This window comes from Apodemus sylvaticus, chromosome 8 (assembly GCF_947179515.1).
Source record: "Apodemus sylvaticus chromosome 8, mApoSyl1.1, whole genome shotgun sequence".
NCBI classification, from domain to species: domain Eukaryota; kingdom Metazoa; phylum Chordata; class Mammalia; order Rodentia; family Muridae; genus Apodemus; species Apodemus sylvaticus.
This window is the reverse complement of record NC_067479.1, coordinates 119804824-119827457: the sequence shown is the minus strand read 5'-3', so window position 1 is coordinate 119827457 and position 22634 is coordinate 119804824. Positions and strand designations below refer to the sequence as shown.

The following is a 22634-nucleotide window of genomic DNA, read 5'->3' as shown; positions in this document are numbered from 1 at the left end:
CTCACTCTGTAAAGAATGGCTTGCAAGTTAGGGGAATTTAATGTTTGTATCCATGTGAAGTTATTTCTGCTTTCAATGTCTTTATCAATGAGATTAAAATGAACCTTTCTAGGACTGGTGAGATGGCTCAGTGGTTAAGAGCACTGACTGCTGTTCCAGAGGACCTGAGTTCAAATACCAGCACCCACATGGTGGTTCACAACCATCTGTAATGGGATTCAATGCCCTCTTCTGGAGTGTCTTCTGAAGACAGCTACAGTGTACTTACATATAATAAATAAATAAATCTTAAAAAAAAGAACATTTTACATAGGGAGAAGTGCCATAGAAGCTACAGGAGGAACTCACATAGATATATTCACATAAATATAAAGAAAGTCTTTGCTTAGGCTGGCCCAAAACTTAATTTGTAGCTCTCAGCTTTGGCTTGGAGATCTTTCTGTCTTAGCCTCCTGAGTGCTGAGATTACAGGCATGAACCACCACCCTAGCTTTTAAAAAAAAATTTTTATGGGGTGGCTCAAAAATGACCACAAAGCAAACAAACCTACAAGAATATTTAAATTAAAAGTCAGTGATAAAGCAGAAATGACTCAGAAGACACTTTATCAGTAAAGCCACCCAGACGGGTGACAGCTCATGAAAATTGTAAACCTGGGCTTCATTGTATAACCTGATAGCAGTTCAGCAATTTGGGGGTGTCCTTTCTAGTCGTCGTCCCTCTCCCCCTGGGGGCATTCATTTTAGCTGGTGTCTGCCTCTTCTAGGTAACTCAGAATGTGTGAGAGTAACTCTCAGCAGTCTTTACCTTATACATATGCTTGGGAAAAGAGGAGCCTAGTGAATCTAATGAGTTTCAAGGACTTCTTGAAGGTGTTTTGAGTAGTTTACTCCCACAATTTGAGGAGTGTCCTTGCTGCATACAATGTTTAACTTCTCTATAAATGTCCTGTCTTAAATCCTATGGTTTCACTTTCTTTTGTCTCATTCCATGTCTTGAAGAGTTGCCCTCCAATTTGGAAGGGTTTAATGATGGAAGAAACTGTGAGGCAACGTGAGAATGTCAGGAGTCCAGATCAGTAGAAGATGAATAGGATTGAGATACAGTAAAATCTTAGAGGACGGGTTTGGTTTGTCAAAGAAATTTGGTTACACCCCATAAGAGAATAGAGGCACAGAAAGTCCTTTACTTTTTAAAAAAGTTGTGCAAGTTTTTCCCTTTCTTACTCTAACTTGGTTTATGGTGGCCTATTCAAATTCTTAGACTATGTTTATTTCCACATGTGTTTCCACTAGAAGACTTTGTAAATTTTTTGTTGGGATTGTAAATTCATTTAAATTTTTTTTTGTTATATTTATCCATGTATTAGTTTTCTTTCGCTGTGATAAAATACCTTGGCCAAATGCAACTTAGAGAAGAATTTATTTTGACTGTGGTTCCAGAAGAATATAATGTCAAGGGTGTGGGGCTGTGGAACATAGCAGCACATGGCCAAAATAGGAATTATCTCTTAGTGATAGACTTCTTTTAGCAAAGTCAAATCTCATAAAGTTTTCATAACATCTTCAAAATGGCAACAACAGCTGGTAACCAAGTATTCAAATACATGAGCCTGTTGGGGACATTTTAGTTTAAACCACCCCAATGTGTTTATTGTGTGTTTAATGTGCTCATGTGGAGGTTAGAGGACAACTTGTGGAAATTGGTACTCTTCCTTCTACCATGTAATGGTTTCAGGGCTTGAATTCAGATCATCAGACTTGGTGGCAGTCTACTAAGCCATCTCACTACTTCAAATTCACCTTTTTTTAAAAAAGATAGACTTATTAATTAATTAGCTAATTAATTAATATATGAGCACATTGTAGCTGTCTTCAGACACACCAGAAGAGGGTATCAGATCCCATTACACATAATTGTAAGCCACCCTGTGGTTGCTGGGAATTGAACTCAGGACCTCTGGAAGAGCAGTCAGTGCTCTTAACTGCTGAACCATCTCTCCAGATTCCCCAAATTTATTTTTTAAATATTTTCATGTTTAATAATTGTTTTCTATAGTTAGCTGGGAAGTCTATTACAGTTGTGCTAACTGTGTAAACTGCTTTATCACTGACCTTTAAATATTCTTGTAGATTTGTTTGCTTTGTGGTACCAGGGGTTGAACTTATGTCCTTAAACATGCTAGGCAAGTTTGCAAGAGCTAGAAGGGCATTCTGTCTTTCCCCTTTCTTCCTTTCTTCCTTCCTTTCTTTCTTTCTTTCTTTCTTTCTTTCTTTCTTTCTTTCTTTCTTTCTTTCTTTCTTTCTTTCTTTCTTTCTTTCTTTCTTTCTTTCTTTCTTTCTTTCTCTCTCTCTCTCTTTTCTTTTCTTTTCCTTCCTTCCTTCCTTCCTTCCTTCCTTCCTTCCTTCCTTCCCTCCCTCCCTCCCTCCCTCCCTCCCTCCCTCCCTCCTTCCTTCCTTCCTTCCTTCCTTCCTTCCTTCCTTCCTTCCTTCCTTCCTTCCTTCCTTCCTTCCTTCCTTCCTTCCTTCCTCCTCTTTTCTAACGCCAAAACTGGCTTTGAATTCACTCTGTAGCCCAGATTGGATTTGAAGGCTAGGTATTCTCCATCAGGCTTGCTAGTTGCTAGAATTATAGGTCTTTCTGTGCTACAGTGTTTACCTGTAGGTTTCTAAAAGTTAATTATATATTAAGAATTATTTGTTAACAATGAGGGTTTGCCTGCATGTATGTGTGTATATATGTATACATACATACCATGTGTAGGCCTAGTGTCTTAAGAAAGCTAGAAAAGAGCATTGGGTTCCCTTGAATTGGAGTTACAAGTGATTGTGAGCTTCCATGTGTGTGCTGTATACTATGCAAGAGCAGCAAGGACCAATGTGCCATCTGTCCAGTCCCCCTTATGGATTATTTTAAAAATATCTTAAGCTGGGGATGATGGTATATCCTTTTAATCCCAACATTTCAGAGGCAGAGGCTGGTGGATCTCTTGAGTTCAAGGCCAGCCAGAGACCCTGTCTCAAAAAATATTTTTTTTTATTTTAAAAAAAGCGTATATGTGTATGTACACACAACATACCAGTGCATATGTGTGCATGTGAAGGCCAGAGAACAACCTTACATGTTGTCTTCAGGACACTTTCTATTTCCTTTGAGATAGGTGATCAGAGAGCCACAGGGATTTGGCCTCTTCAAGACTGGGATTACAACTAACTATGTGCCGTTTTGTAACCCTGGTAATTCTTTGTGGGTTCTGGGATCAAACTTAGGTTCTGGTGCTTATAAGTCAAGTGTGGAACCATCCTCTTAGCCTCCAGGTATAATTTTTAATCTTCTCAAATAATTCATGGCTTGCTTTGCAACTTATCTTTTGTCTTTTAGAACTATGAAGATACTGAACAACTGTTCTTCATGCAGTGCTCAGCAGTGTCCATATTGATTGTGTCTATAAATCTGTGGGGCAAATTACCACTTGTTTTCAGAAAACGTGTAAATCATCTTCACCTTCACTTTTCTCTTGCATAGAAACAATCTCCTTTCCCCTACCCCCAAGACAGTGTTCGTTTCTCTGTGTAGCCCTGGTTGTCCTGGTACTCCCTCTGTAGACCAGGCTGGCCTGGAACTCAAGATATAGGCCTGTTTTTGCCTCCTAAGTACTGCAAATAGAGGTTTGCATCACTACCTCCCAGCTGAGGGTTTTTTTTTTTTTGGCTTAAATTTATGTGTATGTGTGTTTTGCCTTTATGTATGTTAGCATGAGCCCACTGAGCTAACATAAAAGCAATCTTTTTTTTTTAAAAAAAAGATTTATTTATTATATCTAAGTACACTATAGCTGTCTTCATACACACTAGAAGAGAGGGAATCAGATTTCATTACAGATGGTTGGGAACCACCTTGTGGTTGCTGGAATTTGAACTCAGGACCTTCGGAAGAGCAGTCATGCTCTTAACTGCTGAGCCATCTCTCCAGTCCCATGAAAACAATCTTAATGTGTGCTTTTTTTATGGCTTTGTTCATTGTTAAGTTGTTTTGGTTTTTGCACTTGCACTATGACCACTTCTATTGTTCTCTTTCCTCTCCCCTACTGCTTGTTTCCTTCCACTTCTCAAATAGTATTCCTTCTATATTCATGATATACAAACACATGCAAATATACTTATGTGCACAAATACATGCATAATAAAGTCTTGAGAGATTTATAAGACAAAACATTAAATATTTATCTTAGTTTAGCTTATTTCACTCAACATATGATGGGTTCTATTTCCATTTATTATCTTGCAAGTTACATATTTCACTCCTTTTTTAAAATGTTAAATTATTACTTTTTTGAAACTGTGATATTTTATGAGTAAGTGTTTGCACAGTTGTACTACAGAGTGCCTGTAGAAGTCAGAGAACAAGTTTGTCAAGTTGATTTTCTTCTTTCACTTTCATGTTGATTCTGCTTATTAAAATTGCTGTTGGTCTTGTATGACAAGTACTTTGCCCTTTAAGCCACTGTATCCTTTATAGCTGAATAAAATTCCATTTTGTAAACATAATTACATTTTATTTGGCTTCATCTATTGATGGACATTTAAGCTGACTTGCATCTTTAATAGTGAATAGAATTTCAGTAAGTATTATGCGCGCAGGTACCTTTTGTGGTAATGCTGTTTTTGGATTCTTTTGGGTATATACATAGGATTGATGTAGCTGGATAGGACAGTCCTATTTTTTGAGGTTATGAAGAACCTCCATACTTCGTCCATAATGGCCACACATATTTTCATCCCCTCATTCCCTTTTGCTCTTTTATTTTGTTTCATGTGCTTTTTTCAGCCATGTTGGATTCCCTGACTGTCACCCAGCAACCTCTGGCCATGCCCCCTGACGTCCACCGAGCCCTGCCACCACCCTGTGATTGTGAACCTCAGCCCCTGGCAGGCGCCATGTTGGCGTCCCTGTCCGTCACCCAGCAACTGCTGGCACCACCCCTGACATCACCACAGCGCCCGCCCTGCATCCAGCCTCCTGGACTGTTGTCATTTCCTGTCTTTAATTTTTTGTGAATGAAAGTGGGCTGGGAGTTTGAATGTGCGCATTGGTCAGCTCAGATTGCTGAGCTTCCCGGGCTCAGAGCATTGTGGAATGGAACCGCATTCACTTGCGCATTCAGATGAAGATAGTGCTCCATGCTGCGGGTTTTTTTTTTTTGTTGTTGTTGTTGTTGTTGTTTGTTTGTTTGTTTGTTTTTGTTTTTTTTTTGTTTTTTTTTGAGCGCTGGAGTAACTCCACGCTGTCCTCTTGTCCTCTCCGCAGATGAAGTCTGTGAGTTTGGAGAGGCCTGGCAAGACACGGGCTAACCACTCAGGAAAGTTTGCAGGGGGATGGAGTGCAAACCCTCTCTGTGCTCCGGGCAGTGACAGTGGACGGGCAAGGGGTAAATTGGCATTTGGGTACAAACATGGAATCCAGAGGCCTTTGATCCCTAACACCAGATTTACATGAAGTTAGGAGTAATCACATTCTGATGCTTATAACTGAGAATGTTCTTTTGCAAGAGTAGCAATTGGTCTTAACCACAGAGATATTACTTGAGTGCCTCATATTTAAAAATTAAATATCTTGAAAAAAGCTAAAAATTGTAGAATACCAACCAAAGTTTCTCCTGTGGCCCACTCCACATCTTTAGGTATATGAAATTGATGCATCTGTGGGATACAAGGATAATAGCTTCCTATTTTTACTTTTAATCCAAAGCCTTGTGGAAAATTCCAAATGATGAAAATGTCATATTCTGTACACTGATATTCCCTATGGTTCATGTTAACCAATTCTCCAACAGGGTTAACAAATACCCTGGTCTTCAGCAAGGAAGACACCTAAATGAAATCCTTCATTAGATGTTTACATATGCATATCAATAAAGGGAGAGCCAAATTGAGAATTTCCCCCAATTTCTTAATGACTTTCACAAAAACAGCTGCATTGAAGTGATCCCGTGTAGTAAAATACGGGAGTAATAACTCATTTATATCTGAAAATTCATATACTTCATATTAATAATCCATGTTTAAATGGTCTAGAAAAATGATTACCATATAACAAGTAACATGGTGTGAGTGAATGTGTATGAGTGCATGTGTGTGTCCATGTTAGTCAAAAATACATTTTTAAAAATGTAGCCATGAATGAGCAAATGAACAGGAATTCTGAATATGTGTGAAAATAAAGAATGTCTGTTGACCTTTCATGTATAGTCAATAAACAAATATGAGATAAAAATAAACTTAATAATGTGTACAGTCTTAATCATTTGTGGCTTTGTAAATCATTGTTAATTTAAATGAGTAACTATTAGATACAGCACATGTACTGATTCTGGAGAAATCACTCTTTAGAAAAATATTCTACTCTAGTCATCACATAAGTCTTTATTATATAACCCTTGGGTATTATTTTGACTTTTGAAAAAATTTGATGAAATGTTGAGATGTGTTTTCACAGAACTCTCTGATATCTTAAAATAAGATTGTTTCCTATTAAATGTTTTCCTTGTGCATGATGTTCATCCATGTAAAAGATTAATTAGGGAGTTTTGTAGTGTAGAAATATTTCTGCTGAGAGAATAATCTCTAAAAAATGTACATGTGTTTCTCTGGGTCCATTTTAAAGATCATATTGACGTAGCTACGCATAATGAAATATAAGAAACTTAACCTGCTGACAGTCAGTAAATATTCCTTTGTATTCTGCTGGTATCTGTATTTGTATAGTATTTGTGTTGTACTTGTTGAAGAATTAGTTCATGGTAGGTGTGGGCCACAGTGTAAACAGCATTATATAAATTGTAACCTTCTTCACTCAGGGCCATGTCATATTTGTGCAGTGCTATCCATTCCAATGTGTTGTTGAATTTGAAATGTTCCATATTATTTCTGTTTTTAGAGATTGAACAATTGAAATAATTCCAACACAGTATAGACTCAGAAATGTATATTGGGTATTTGTTAGTATCCACAGTTTGCATAAAATTCCTAAATTTAGTCATCTCACTACCTTGATGTGCCAAAGTGACAGTCCCATGGAAGAAATCAAGACTGAATTCCTTTTTATTTGTGATAACATCGCATTGTGAAGTTGTGATCCAGATTCTCTGAGCACCTAAATATTCCCATCGTCCAAAGCTGACTTCTAAAGTGGAGTTCATTTCACCATAAATGATAACAACCTTTGCTGAAGATGCCATAATTTGCTTATCATATATCAAAGACTCTGTCAGGTATGTCTGCAAGGTTTCTGGAATCACATTTACAAAAGCTAAACAGATTTCATGACTTTGCATTTCTTCTCTTAAATCTGAGAGAAACTGGATGCCCTGGTCATCATCTGAGATGACCAGTCCTATCCAAGTCCATCTAAAATGAAGCATCAAGGTGACCATGCCAAGGGACAAATGTGTGTCCTTGGAGGCTACCTGGTGGACATAAGGAAACTGGTCATGGTCACTTAAGTTAGGATTAAATGGTCCAAAGAAAACCTAAAGGATGTAAAAGAGTAGATGAAATATCTGCATGTGGAATATGATTATTAGAATCTTTGGAATTATATACAAATAATGTTGCACACCTTTCCAAACTCCTCTCAAGTAGAGTATGATTTTATTCTAAATAGCATGTATTATTCCATTTATATTCTAGTCTGTTCCTAACAAGTCTGAATTTTCTAGAACACAGTTTCAACTGTTTGTCCTGTACATTTATGACCTGATTGTTTAATTCCTTTATAACTATCTGTCTATCTATCTATCTATCTATCTATCTATATTGTGATATGTTTATACAGTGATATATATTGTGTCTGTCTGTGTCTGTCTGTGTGTATTTGTAGCAGAACACTCATAAATTCATGCTTTAAAATTTTTATTGTTGGCACATTTAAATGGAATTTAATGTTGTTGATTTATTCAGTGTCATACATTCTTACCTTTGGTGTCCTAGAATGAACGGCAAGTTTTAAGGGCGTTTTCCAAGATGGTCCTCTAATGTCTACATCACAAATTTCATATTTTAAACAGATATAATTAATAAAATCCATGCTATTGTTTTGTTGTGAATATAATATATCCAGAACTCTCAATGTATCTTGGCACAAACCAACAATGATGGAGAACATCAAAGACATATTGGGTAAAAGATAAGGATTCTTGTTGATCTCATCAGTAGCAAAAATCATTACCAGAAAAAGCTCATAACTTCTTGCTGGTATTCTAAAACAAGGCATAATAATCATTAAGGGAGATATTTGAAACTTAAAATTTCAATTGCAATAAAGTTTTTACTATGAGACATACTAAATTTCTAAATAAATGTCTTGAAATAATCATAATTAATGAGGGATCTTTAGAGATAAATATAATTTAAGAATTCATAGATGTAAGACACTAGATATGATATGAAAAATTTTCTATACATGTAAATTGATACGTAGTTCTATCTCTCAATGCCACCCTTTAACTAGATTACAGTACAGTTGAATAAGAAACTATAAAATAATCTTGGATATTTTAGTGGCTATTCCTGGTTGTCAACTTGACTATATCTGGAATGAACTACAGACTAGAATTGGAAGGCTCACCTATGAACCTAATTTGGAGGCTCAGAGATATAAGTTTCTGACCTGGATCTTGGCATGGAGAACTTGAAGCATAGCGGCTAAGACAAGGAGATCTCCGAGTTCAAGATCATTTGGGATTAAAGGTATGGATGCACATGCCTTTAATCTGGGCCACACCCTCTGCTGGAGACCCACAAGCTAATAATCTGGGCCACACCCTCTGTTGGAGACCTACAGCCTTTAATCTGGACTACACCCTCTGATGGAGATATATAAGGACATTGGAAGAAAGAAGATTCTCTCTCACTCTTCCTTACCTGCTTGCCTCGTGGGACTGAGAAACTGCTAGATCCTTGGACTTCCATCCACAGCTGCTGCTGATCATTGTTGGGGAGTTGGACTATAGACTGTAAGTCATTGACAAATTCCCTAACTATATAAAGACTATCCATATGTTCTGTGACTCTAGAGAACCCAAACTAAGTTGGTACCGGGAGTGGTTCTAGAGAAGCAGAAGTATAAGGATGAATGTTTCAAAATTTTGGAGTTGGTTGGTTGATCCAATATCACCTTCAACTACTGAAACTTCTCCAGATTCTCTCCCTCCTGGGAGCTCGGGGAATATTGAAGACCCATGGATGAAACTATATCTTAAGATTAAAGAAGCTAATGCCATTGATTATCTTGATGAATTAGGTGATTTGGTGTTATACAATACTTTCTCCAAGTTGGGGAAAAAAATCAGAAAATGATTTTGCTGGCTGGTTGCTCTTAGCATCTCGGGGGGAAAAAACAATGAAGGAAAGGAAGGAGTTGTGTGATAAAATTGAAGAACTCCAGACTCAAGTAAACAATCTAAAAGTTGCTAAGTGTGCCCTTGAAAAGAATCTACTCTCTAGCAGCCATAGACCTCAAGTAGCAGAAAATCAAACTGAAGTCCTCATTATAAGGTTGGCTGAATTACAGCGAAAATTTAAGTCTCAACCTCAGAAGGTGTCAGCAGTTAAAGTAAGGGCATTAATTGGCAAAGAATGGGATCCCATAACTTGGGATGGGGATGTGTGGGAAGACCCTGTTGAAATTGAGAACTTTGAATCTTCAGATTTTTAAGAATTTGCTCCACCTGAAGAAGTAGTACCCTCAGCCCCACCCCTTGAAATAATGCCTTCTCCACTTGAGGATATTAATCCCTCAGAGCCTGATAAACTAGCAGTGACTTTTGCTGAAAATACTGATGTTTCTCGGGGCCCACCAATAGTTTCTTCTAGACCTATAACCAGACTCAAGGCAAAGCAGGCCCCTAAAGGGGAGATAGAAAGTGTAGTCCATGAGGAAATACACTATACTAATAAGGAGCTTAATGAGTTTGCTAATTCATTCAAGCAGAAGTCTGGGTAATATGCATGGGGATGGATTTTAAGAGTGTGGAATAATGGTGAAAGGAACATAAAAGTAGAGCAGGCTGAGTTTATTGGCATGGGCCCTCTGAGTGGAGATTCTAGTTTTAACATGGAAGTTCGCACAGTTAAAAAAAAGGTGTCAAAAGCTTGTTTGATGGCCTACTGAAAAGGAGTTGGAGATGCCTGATATCCCTTGGCTTAGTGTTGATGAAGGTATTTTAAGGCTTAGGGAAATTTCAATGTTAGAGTGGATACGTTGTGTAAACCCCAATCCTCCACAGTGGGAAGGTCCTGAAGATATGCCCTTCACCAGTCCTATAAGACCCAAACTGGTGAGAGGGGCACCAGCACATTTAAAGAGTTTTGTTCTTGCCCTTTTCCTTGTGCCAGAACTTAGGGTTGGAGATGCTGCTGCTCAATTAGATGAATTAAATTCAATGGGTTTAATTTGGCCCCGAGTGAACAAGGGCCAGGTGGCAGCATTGAATTGCCAGAGACAAGGTGATCGTAGTTATTATAATGGACAGCGTAAACAAAACAATGTTTATAATAACATACCCTGTAATGGGCAGAGAGGTGGAATTTATAATGATATAAGTCGTTTGAACCTTTGGTGCTGGCTAATCAATCATGGTGTTTCCAGGGATGAAATACATAGGAAACCTACTGCATATCTGTTTGATCTGTATAAGCAGAAAAATCCTCAAATAATAGAAAGGCTGCATTGGATCATGGCAAAAGGCAACCTCAGCCAGTGAATCCATTTACAGTCTTGAGCCAGTTTACAGATGCAGAACCCCTTCAATGAAGGGGTGTCCAGGCTATGAATTCCAGAAGATTAAGACAAGTAGATCTCCCAGTTCAAGGTCATCTGGGATTAAAGGCATAGAGGTGCATGCCTTTAATCTAAGCCACACCGTCTGCAGGAGACCCACATGCCTTTAATCTTGTCCACACACTCTGTTGGAGACCTACAGCCTTTAATCCGGGCTATACCCTCTACTTCAGATATATAAGGACATTGGAAGAAGGAAGATTTACTCACTCTTCCTTGCCAGCTTGCCTTGTGGGACTGAGCAACTGCTAGATCCTTGGACTTCCATCCACAGCTGCTGCTGCCCATTTTGGGGGAGTTGGATTACAGACTGTAAGTCATCGACAAATTTTCTAACTATATAGAGTCTGCCCATACATTCTCTGACTCTAGAGAACCCAAGATAATACACAGGGGATCCATATTTCATAGAGATTTGCCTGCCTCTGCCTCACAAGTTCTAGGATTAAAGGCAGGTACCAAATTCCCAGCAAGTTTTGATTTCTAATTACTGGTGATTGGGCCATTTGTCATGGTGCACGTGTGGAGGTGGGAGAAAACCTTTCAGATGTGTTATCTTCCTGGGATCTAGAAATACAACTGTGGTCTTCGAGTTTGGAACCAGTACTTTTAACTCTAAACCTGTCTAGGGTCACTGGTTAAATAGGTTCTCAAGGTCCATTTGATGAACTGAGGTTTCTACAGTTTTCTTCGAGAAAGGTACCACTGTTTTGTGTTTGGAATTTGATATTGTTGGGCAAGTTCTCACTGTGTGGATCCAGTTGGCCTGAAACCCACAGAGATCCTCCTGTGTTTGCTTTTAGACTACTAGAATCAAAGGTAGGCACCAAATACTGAGAATGCATGGGTGCTTATTAAAGCTTTGCCTGCCAGCCCCCACGCCCCTGTCATCCCTAAAATAGTATCACCTTGTACAGCTCTGGGGGGTCCTTGAATTCTCTCTCTAGAGCATCCTGGCTAGGAACTCAAAGAGATCTACCTCCATTTGCCTTCTGAGTGCTATGATTAAAGGGGTGTACCTCTATGCATGGCTAAAGAAATTAGTTCTCACTGTCTGGATCAGGCTGCCCTGAAACTCAGACATGTTCCTGCCTTTACTGCTAGAGTTCAATGGTGTGTACCACGTGCAGGGATTGCACAGCTGTGTTGTTAGAGCCTTATTATTTCTTTGACTTCCATCTCATAATGCTTTGATCTTGGTTTTCACACTTATAACTAAGTACCCATCTTGATCATGATGGTTCTAAAGTCCTTGACCAAACATTATCCCAACTAAACTTCTCTGTAGCAAGGCTTGCAGGTTCATGCAACCAACTGCAACACTTTCACGTCATCAACATGAGCATATGGGTTTTGTTTCTTTCTTTCTTTGTTTTGTATTTGGCTTTTAATTGTTGTGGTCTTGTTGTTTTGAGAGAAAACCTCGGTATTTAAACTTTTGCTAAAATGCAACTCCCTACACAGTCAAGTACATGTTCACAGTAATGAATACACTGAAACAAATGCACAAACAGAGACATTAAAACCACATAGAGTAATTATATCCATATATAAACAAGTGTAGATATGAACTAACACAACATAAGTCAGTCAAGCAGACAGTGGAATCTGGACTTTTTAATTCTGTGTTTTTGATTTCACACAAGAAGATCCTCCTTGGAGGACTGAATCAGAAACTCTGATTCAATCAACCAACAGCAGGAAATGTGAATCTTTACAAAAACAAACAAACAAACAAACAAAAAAGCCAGGCCGTGGTGGCACACCCCTTTAATCCCAGCACTTGTGAGGCAGAGGCAGGCAGATTTCTGAGTTTGAGGCCAGCCTGGTCTACAAAGTGAGTTCCAGAACAGCCAGGGCTACAGGGGGAAACCCTGTCTTGGGGTGTGGGGGGGGGGAATTCTTTAACAGGATTGAGTGGGTGGGGGTTCAATGGACCAATGAGAAAGAAGAAGCTTGTGTGAGGAAGGTGGGGCTATGGGGAGATGAAAGAAGAAAACTGTATAAAAGGCTCAGAGGAAGGCAAAGACATGTCAGTGTCCTCAAGCTTGGATCACTGCCTGGTCCTGCTGGGAGTAGGAACCCTGGAGCCAGTGTCCATATCAGGTAAGAAATTTACCTCCATAAGGAGGTTTCCTGCAAGCTGGCCTAGCCTTATCATGATCTAGCTATAACTTCATTTCCAGTGTATATTGTTTAAATAGGATAGACTTCAGTTTTAATGAGAAATCGGATTACATGGGAATTGCTGAGGTTTTAAAGATAGAATGTCATTGAAGAATCTGGGCTTGAACTCTTTTTTTATTACAAGATATTTTAGATATTTTGTTTATTTACTTTTTTTAAAATTTATTTTGGTTTTTCGAGACAGGGTTTCTCTGTGTAGTCCTGGCTGTCCTGGAGCTCACTCTATAGACCAGGCTGCCCTTGAACTCAGAAATCTGCCTGCCTCTGCCACTGCTTCTGCCTCCCAAGTGCTGAGATTAAAGGCATGTGCCACCACTGCCTGGTGTTTATTTACATTTCAAAGGCTATTCCCTTTCCTCTTTTCTCCTCTGAAAGTCCCCTATCCATTCCCCTCCCCCTGCTGGCCAACCCACTCACTTCTGCTTCCCTGGTCTGTCATTCCCCCCACACACACACACTGGGACACTGAGCCTTCACAGGATCCAGCACCTCTCCTCCCATTGATGTCCAACAAGGCCATCCTCTGCTGTATATGCAGCTGGAGCCATGGGTCCCTCCATGTGTGCTCTTGATTGGTGGTTTAATCCCTCAGAGCTCCATAGGAGGGCTGGAACTCTTGGTCCTTCTGGTTTCATCCAGTTTTCTAGACTTTATCTGGAATTTCAGTTAGGTTCATCTTTATAATTTAATCCGTCTGTAGTCTCTTAAACTATGTTTCACAGATTATGGTTTTGCAAGTATATGAACTAGAATTTCTTCTAAAGTAGACCTTACAAATTACACTTGAGAAGGTTTCAGGAACACAAGCCGGAAATTCTGGCTTTTGGCTTGTGTCCCTGAAGCCACAGCTCACCTAGGATCTAAAGCTGTAGAAATGTGGTTGCTTCATTGTTGTCCAGGTGATTAGACATTGTGTAAGATATGTATGTGTGTATGTATGTAAATATCCAGGAATGTAAAAAAAAATGTATATAGCAACCACACCTGGAAACCAAATGAATGTACTGGGTGCAAAATATCACAATGCAGGCAAGACTTGGCTACAAGAAGAAACCTCATCATTACATGAAATAAAATAAAAAGAAGTAGATTATCTGGAATTTTTGCTGAATGGAAGAGCATTTGTGTAGTGGAAACAGACCCCACTACAGAATAACTTCAATGAAGACATTTAAAATACTATCTTTTTAAAGATTTATTTATTATATGTGAGTACTATGTAGCTGTCTTCAGACTCATCAAAAGAGGGCATCAGATCTCATTACAGATGGTTGTGATCCACCATAAGGTTGCTGAGATTTGAACTCATGACCTCCAGAAGAGCAGTGCTCTTAACCACTGAGCCATCTCTCCAGCCCCTAAAATCCTACTTTACTTGATTTTCCTGAACCTGAACTAGCATGAAATATACTTTATAGATTAGACTGGTGTGAAATTCTCCCAACTCTTCCTCTAAAGGGCTTCAGTTATGTTTTTTAGAGGCTTTTTTGGCATCTACACAGAGTTCTAAAAGCAAAGGGCTCTAGGCATGTATAGTGGAGGAAAAAAAGAAAATCCAAGGCTGCTAACCACACACAGGAGCATAGTGTGTGACAGTAAGCCTGGGCTACATAATGAGTTCCATTCAAGATTGGAAGGAGAGCCAACTGAACGGAAGCATCTTTTCTAGGCAATAACATATTTTAAAGTATAAACATTTGGAAGTGCTGATAGGTATAATGTCTCATCTCTTTCTTTGTCTGAACTCTAACTTGTCATGGGAAACTCCTCTCCCTGTAGCCTATGTAAACTTGGCTTCTCCTCTAAGACTCACATGAGCAGGCGCTCTCATTCAATAGCATGGCTTTTCAAATCTCTGGGGAAAGTTGCAGGTTTTAGTTAGGTTTTGCATTTTATGTATTTATGTGTTTATTTTTATTTACTTCTTTAATTAATTAATTAATTTATATTTATTTGTTTTGGTTTTTTGAGACAGGGTTTCTCTGTGTAGCCCTAGCTGGCCTCTAACTCAGATATCTGCCTGCTTCTGCCTCCCAAGTACTGGGATTAAAGGCATGTGCCAGAACCACCTGGCATAGGTTTTACATTTTAGATGTGGTCTGATTATATATCCAGGTGGCTATGAATTTTACCTCATTTCCCAAAACAATATAATATAGCCCAGATTTCTCACCCTGGCCTTCAAAGAGTTAAGTGATACATACATACAGGCATCTCATAGGATCTCCTTAGCCCTTCCCTGGAGGGATCAATCTATTGTAAGGACAATAAGCCTGGTTGCATCTGCGACATAAGCAGAATATTTTTTTCAGGGCCTGCAAAGATGTTCAGTGTCCTTTTTCCTGAAACAAGACTTTGTCCAATCTGAATCTTTGCTTTATACTAGGCATGAGATTAAGAGAAGCATGGGTTGATATCCCATGCAACAGTGGATAACTTTTTCTACTGAGGGTGCTTAAAAGAGAATCCACATGCTGAGGGTGATGAACTTGTGGCTTGGAGACCACAGGATTGTGTAATTGGGCAGACTGTGTTCTCTATTATTGCCAGAGTATGGGCTCTATACTTCTGGTTCATGCAATATGTGAGAAATAGGACTTCTGAAAACTTAGCCTGAAATTATGTCTCCTAAATGCTTCACCAGGTTGCTTCTGACTGAATATCTAGCAGGATGAGCACCTACAACCCTCCCACACTCCAGTAGCTGGCACTGGATGTGCTGCTGAGGAAAGATGCCATAAACTTCTCCGATCTGGATCACCTGCCCACTGGGCTTTCCCCACCACTCTTCCTAGAGGCCTTCAATGGAAGACACACACGGATATTGAAGGCAATGGTGGCAGCCTGGCCCTTTCCCTGCCTCCCTGTGGGGGCGCTGATGAAAACCCCTTATGTGGAGGACTTGCAAGCTGTGCTGGATGGCATAGATATACTGCTGACACAGAATGTTAGTCCCAGGTAAGCAAGGCCCAAGGAGGCTAAATGGGGAATCATGGGGATAGTGGTAAGATACACATTAGGGCAGGAAGAATGGGGGAAACAGCACAGGGGATAATGATGCCATTGACATGGGGATTTGTGGAAATACTATTCAATTTGAAAACTGACCTAAATGATAGTCATAGGTCAGGACAGCTCAGGGTACAAGGAACCATGTTAGGATGAGCCTTTCTGTGCCTTTCCTACAGGCACTAGATATGGAATAGACACAAGTCAAGAGCAAATGAATGAAGGGATGTGGGTCATGTCTCCAGATGCAGCTCCTTGCCTGCTTGGTGCAATGTACTTTGATGGAGCTGATCTTAGACATGTGGGATCCAGGCTTACTCCATGTTGGTTCATTTTACATTATGAAACTTTGCCTTTATCTTTCACAGAAGCAGGAAGCTTCAAGTCCTGGACTTGAGAGATGTGCACCAGGATTTTTGGGATGTATGGGCTGGAAGAAAGGATGAAGTCTGCTCAGCAAAGACTGGGAATGAGAAACAAGTTGCAAAGCACATTCCTAGATATGCACTGAGGCAGCGTTTGAAGGTGGTCACTGACCTGAGCCTTGACTTCTCTCTGCAACAACATCAAACATGCTTACTACAATGGGCCCAGCAGAGAAAAGACTCTTTGAGGCTATGCTGTCTGAAGATGAAGATTTGTCACTTCCCAGTGGAGATTATCAGGGAGATCTTGAACATTTTTCAGCCAAACTATATTGAGGAATTGGAAATATACACAAAACAGGACCTATCCTTTCTAGGTTGCTTTGCACCTTGCTTTGGCCTGATGAGAAATCTTCGCAAATTCCATCTAAGGGAAATAAGATCGAGGATCTCAGTTAGTGGTGTGTTTCATTTTGCAGATGTAAAGGACTGTGCTGCCAAACTCCTTTCTCAGTTCTCCAACCTCAACTATCTCCAACACCTCTCCATGAATGGTGGCTACTTTTCCAGTGACAACATGAAACTGTTGTTCAGATAAGGAAGGATAGTGATCTGTTTCTGTTATAGCAACAACCTTTCCCTTTACTTCAATCATTTGTGGGCATCTCAGGTGTGACAGTCATAGAGGATGTTACAGTGATGCCCTTATTACACTATCAATGTGTGGACTGTTTCCTTCTTAATGGAGCTCACTTGATTGGGTCTCCACTTATGTTGAAGAGTATTGGCTGGGGTAAGGAATATTGAGAAAGCTGTATTGTAAGCATGTCCATTGTGTGGGTCAGATGCTGTAAGTGTGCTTTCCATATTACCCTTTGTGATCCAGGCAAAACTGATTCAAGGTAACATGACAGATATGGGGAGGCTCCACAACTACCCTCTACAAAGATTTGTGAGAACAGGAATCCGTTTGTTCCTCTATTGGAGTCAGTCAGCCTCTACTTCTCCATAAAGATTTGAACACAAGTTTTGACTAAGTAGACGGGAAATCTGTGACACTGTGGTGGGGGTCATCAGTGTCAGAGGTGAAACACTGTGATTAGGGATAAAGACTGTGGAGATTGCCGGGACATGGATAAAGTCTGCAGGACATAGGCCAAGATATTGCCAGAACCCTTCTGTGCTAGTTCTTTCTAGGTGTGCTCTCCTAGCGTGATGGTGCAAACTCTAGTTCTCTGACAGAGTGAGGAAGGGTTGTTGCAGACATGTAGTCTGATCCCACCCTACCTGAGTGTAATATGCTTCAGCAAACAATGCTATGAGGAGACACCATCATGCTGTTTCCCCAGGGTGGACCTTCAACATAAGCATAGATTGACTCCACATATGTGGATTCTCTGTGTCAGTATCAATCTTACTAGTGTCCTCCAGCACCATGAGTCAGAAAATTTTTCTTGTTCTTTCTCTAGATGCCTGAAGAGTCCCTTAGAGTCCTTGTCTATGACTGTCTGCCAACTCTCCAAGTCAGACTTGAAGCACACGTCAGTGTGTTAGAGGCTCTATCAATTGAAACACCTGCACTGTGATGGTGTAGTGTTTCCCAAATCATGTTCCAAGAGTCTCTGAATTCTCCTAGAGAATGTTTCTGAAACTCTGCAGACCCTGCAGTTAGAGAACTGCAGGATGAAGGACTCTCAGCTCAAAACCCTTTTGCCTGCTCTGGGCCAGTGCTCACAGCTCACCTCTGTCGATATCTATGAGAATGACGTCTCCACTGCTGTAATGAAGGAGCTTCTGCAATGCATGGCCAATCAAAGCAAGCTGGTTGTTGAGCAGTACCCTGCCCCACTAGAGTGCTATGATCACGAGGGTTATCTTATAGTGGACAGATTTTCCCAACTGTGTCGAAATCTCATGGACATTCTCAGGGCCAGAAGGCAGCCCAAGACAATCACATTTGCTTCAGAAACCTGCTGTTATTGTTGGAGTCACTGCATCTATGATATGAATACCAGACTTTGCCGTTGCTGGCGGTAAAGAAGAGGTTGATTCTAGACGCTAGGACATGATATCTGAGGAAGTACGTTCATCACGGGGTTCCGGAACTTTGTGGTTTCAAATCCATTGGAATCAAAATGGTGTTCTGTGTATGGAGACCACAGGTGTCACCTGAAATGAAGAATAAGATAATAACATCAGGTGTCTTGTAGAAACAGAAAGACGGTACTGCATTTCTAAATGTGCCCCCATCTGGACAGAATCGCCAGTGACTTCCCCATGTTGTAAATATATGGCCAATCTCTGAACTGAATGTTCTCCTCTCATGATCTACTGAGTCACTGACCTCAGTTTTAGGTTTGTGTTCATAGTATCCTATGACCTCATGATGTATGATCAAAGAAATTATCATGTAAGACATATTGGTAGCATTAAAGTCAATTATGACATTGTATTTTACTCTTTACTTCCCACTCTTTGGCTCCTTGGTGAGTATGTACACAGAATTGTCAAACTACTTGTGAGTGGCTCTTGAAAACCAACATCTGTCCAGAAGCTTCCTTGTGATGTGATGTGATGTGACTGTGGACTCAGTGTCATTCCTACACTAGACCCTGAATGCAAGCACATTCTAGAAATGGTGTGTGGGGGAGATTTAGAACAATCAGTTCTCCCAGAGATGGGCTATCATAGGACTTACTATGACCATAGTCTATCTTCTTGCTCTTCTAAAATGTTGAATAGCTTTATCTGTGAAAGTGTGGTCCCACAATACAACTTATTCAGCACAAGTGGAATGCATACTTTATCCATCTCCTGAGGACCTGTCTGCCTTCCAGGTCATTTCACCCACAGAAAGGTAGAGACAGGATAATCAGGTTGTTATTCCTCAAACCCACTGGGGATTGATATTCTCCATGTGCTAACAGTGTCCTATTATTATTGTTGTTATTATCAATATTATATTATTATTTTATTTCTTGATTTATAATCTATCTTTGGCCTGTATCCCAGTCCCCTAGTTACAGAAAAGAACTGCAGGGACAAAAATGCAGAAGGGGCTACTAGTGTTCTTTAAGACAAGGGCCTGGCCGGGCAGTGGTGGCACACGCCTTTAATCCCAGCACATGGGAGGCATAAGCAGGAGGATTTCTGAGTTTGAGGCCAGCCTGGTCTACAGAGTGAGTTCCAGGACATCTAGGGGAACAGAGAGAAACCCTGTCTCAAAAAACCAAAATCCCCAACCAAAAAAGAAAAAGACATGATTTTTGCAATGAAGTCCTCTATGGAGGAAATTCATTCTGCATCTTCTGGTTCATTGACTCTGGATACAGCTCCATGTCAAGACTGTTTCCTCAGCATTGTAGCTCTGCCTCAGCACCTCAGCACTGTTTTGTTACAAAAGCACACGCATATTGTATTTTATGTTGTGTTGTTCAGATGGTGCCAGCCTATAGAGCAAACTCATTTACTATTTATAGACTATTGAGTACTGTGCTTTCTGGTGTGTATCCTACCTCAATTTTTTACACCTTAGAGGCAATGGAGATTGTCCAACAGATTAGAGCACTTGCTATGCTTTTACAGTACTTAGGATTCTTTCCTGCTACCAACCTGTAGGCTCTTATCCTTCCAACTCTGTGGAACTCAACTTCCATTCAATCCTATTCACACATCTTAACTCCTGTGTGTGTAATGAATATAAGTGCATGCATGCAAAACATACACATTACACAGAGAGATACAGACCTGTGTAACGCAGTTAAGATACCATTCCCAGCCCAGGTACTACCACCCTAGCATTCCCACATCAAGCACCTAACAATCTCTAAAGTAAAAGGAAAACTCATCCTGATGTGCAGAACAGTTCTCCATCCTTCCTCACCTGAGCAACTTTTTCAGGTGGTGTCTTTGAAAGCAGACACTGTTTACCTGTGTTCTCCTGTATTTCTTTAAGGGGGTTATTTATGTCCTTCTTTAAGCCCCCTATCATCATCATGAGATGTGATTTTAAAGCAGAGTCTTGCTTTTCTGGTGTGTTGGAGTATCCAGGGCTGGCTGCAGTGGAAGTGCTGGGTTCTGATGTTGCCTAGTAGCCTTGGTTTCTGTTGCTTATGTTCTTGCCCTTGCCTCTCACCATCTGATTATCTCTGGTGTTAGCTGGTCTTGCTGTCTCTGACTGTGGCTTGTCACTCCTGCAAGCCTTTGTGTCATACTCCTGGGAGGTCAGTTCTCTCCAAGAAGAATGGGTTTGGAGAGCTGTGGCACAGGGTCAGCTCCTGGGTGCAAACAGAAACTGGAAGGATCCTGTTCCTGGCTGTTCCTTCGTTCCTGAGTCCTGGTGGCTCTGGGTAGGTCCATCTTGGGTCACAAAATAGAGCAGAAGTGGTGGTTTTACCTGTTCTCACAGGGGTGTAGGCACTAGTGGGAGACCAGCTCTCCACGTATGGTATTTGAGTGTGGAATGCTATGGCACAGGATCAGCTTGGGCTCAGACGGAAACCTGAAGAATTCTGTTCCAGTTTACTGCTTTGTTCCCATAGCCTGTGGTCTCTGGGCAGGTCCTCAGAGCAGAAATGGTGATACTATTAATGCTCACAGGCTTGTCAGTAGTCCTGGGAGATGCACTCTCTTCTGGTGGTATTTGGGCTGTGGCACAGGATCAGCTCCAGGCACTTAAATATCCCTTAAAACATACAGCAAAGCTGTTTTGAGGGACCCCATTCCAGGACACACAGGGACTGAGGAGCAGCCTGGGACAGGATGCACCTGGTTTCTGTCTGTGCTCAGAGCTGATCTTGTGCCACAATGTTCCATACCCAAACACTGCCTGCAGAGAGCTGGTCACCTAGGAGTGCTGACAGGGCTGTGAGCACAGGCAAGACCACCACTTCTGTTCTGAGGGACCCACCTGGAGAATTCTAGACACAGGATATACCCAAATATGGGAGAGAGCTGTTTTCCCAGGACTGCTGACACACCTTTGACTAAAGGTAAGACTACAACTTCTGCTTAAAGTCCTGACCCAAGAGGGACCTGCTTGGGGCCATCAGGACACAGGAACCAAGGAAATGCTGGGGATAGGATCTTTCCAGCTATACCTTGAAGCTGACGCTGTGCCAAGCTCACCATATCCAAATTCCTCTCAGAGAGAACTGGTCTCACAGGGGTGCTGACACACAGACTTGTAGGAGTGACAAGCCACAGTCAGAGACAGCAAGATCAGCTAACACGAGAGATAACTAGATGGCAAGAGGCAAGGGCAAGAACATAAGCACCCCAAACCAAGGCATGATCAGAATCCAGTTCTCCCACTTTTCTTGTGGGAACCTTGAACAATCTGGTTCATAAATATTTCTTTCCATGCAAGCACTCTTACAATGTTTCTGCCCCCTCTTTTTAAATGTTCCCTGATCCTTAAGTGTAGGAGTTGGGATCTAGTTGTATTAATTGGAGATGTAAACTGATCAGTTAGTTTCCCACTCCATTTTTAAGAATGTGTGCCAGCAACCACATAGGAAAAGCCAAACACCACCAGGTAATCTTTCTGAGATGGTTTCACTATGGACTGTAACGACAAGATGTATTTGCTGCACTTCTAGGCAAGGCCAACGGGATTATATATGAGGAAGGATTCCTGATACTAATGTACTTTTCCTGTTGTTATTAAATATATATAATAATAGCTAGGTATTTACCCATTATTTTGAGCATATTTGTACAGAACAGTGAAAAAGTATTGTCTTAAAATGTTGCTATATAGACAAATTGGTAATTTCTTAATTCTTTTCTTTAATTGGATTTTTTTACATGCCAAATGTTATCTTATATCCCAGTTTCCCCTTTGCAAACCCCCTATTCCATGGCCCCTTACCCCGATTCTATGAGGGTACTATCCCACACCCCCAGGTACTCCCTCCTCACTGTCCTAGCATTTCTCTACACTGGTGCATCAATCCTTCACAGGACCAGGGGCCTCCCCTCCCATTCATGTCAGATGAGACTCCTTCAGATCCTTCAGTCCTTCCCCTAACTCCTCCATTGGGGTCCCTGTGCTCAGCCTGATGGTTGGCTGTGACCATCTGCATCTTTATTGGTTGGGATCTGGCAGAGACCCTAAGGAAACAGCTGTATCAGGCTCCTATCTGCAAGCACTTCTTGGCATCATCACAAGTGTCCAGGTTTGGTGGCTGCATGTTGGATAAATTCCTAGGTGGGGCAGTTTCTGGATGGCCT

At 40.7% G+C, this 22634-nt stretch overlaps 1 pseudogene; it reads left to right on the top strand.

Moving 5' to 3' along the window:
* The first annotated feature begins 6649 nt into the window (after positions 1–6649).
* On the top strand, positions 6650–18857 carry LOC127690898 (PRAME family member 8-like; annotated as a pseudogene).
* The last annotated feature ends 3777 nt before the right edge of the window (positions 18858–22634 follow it).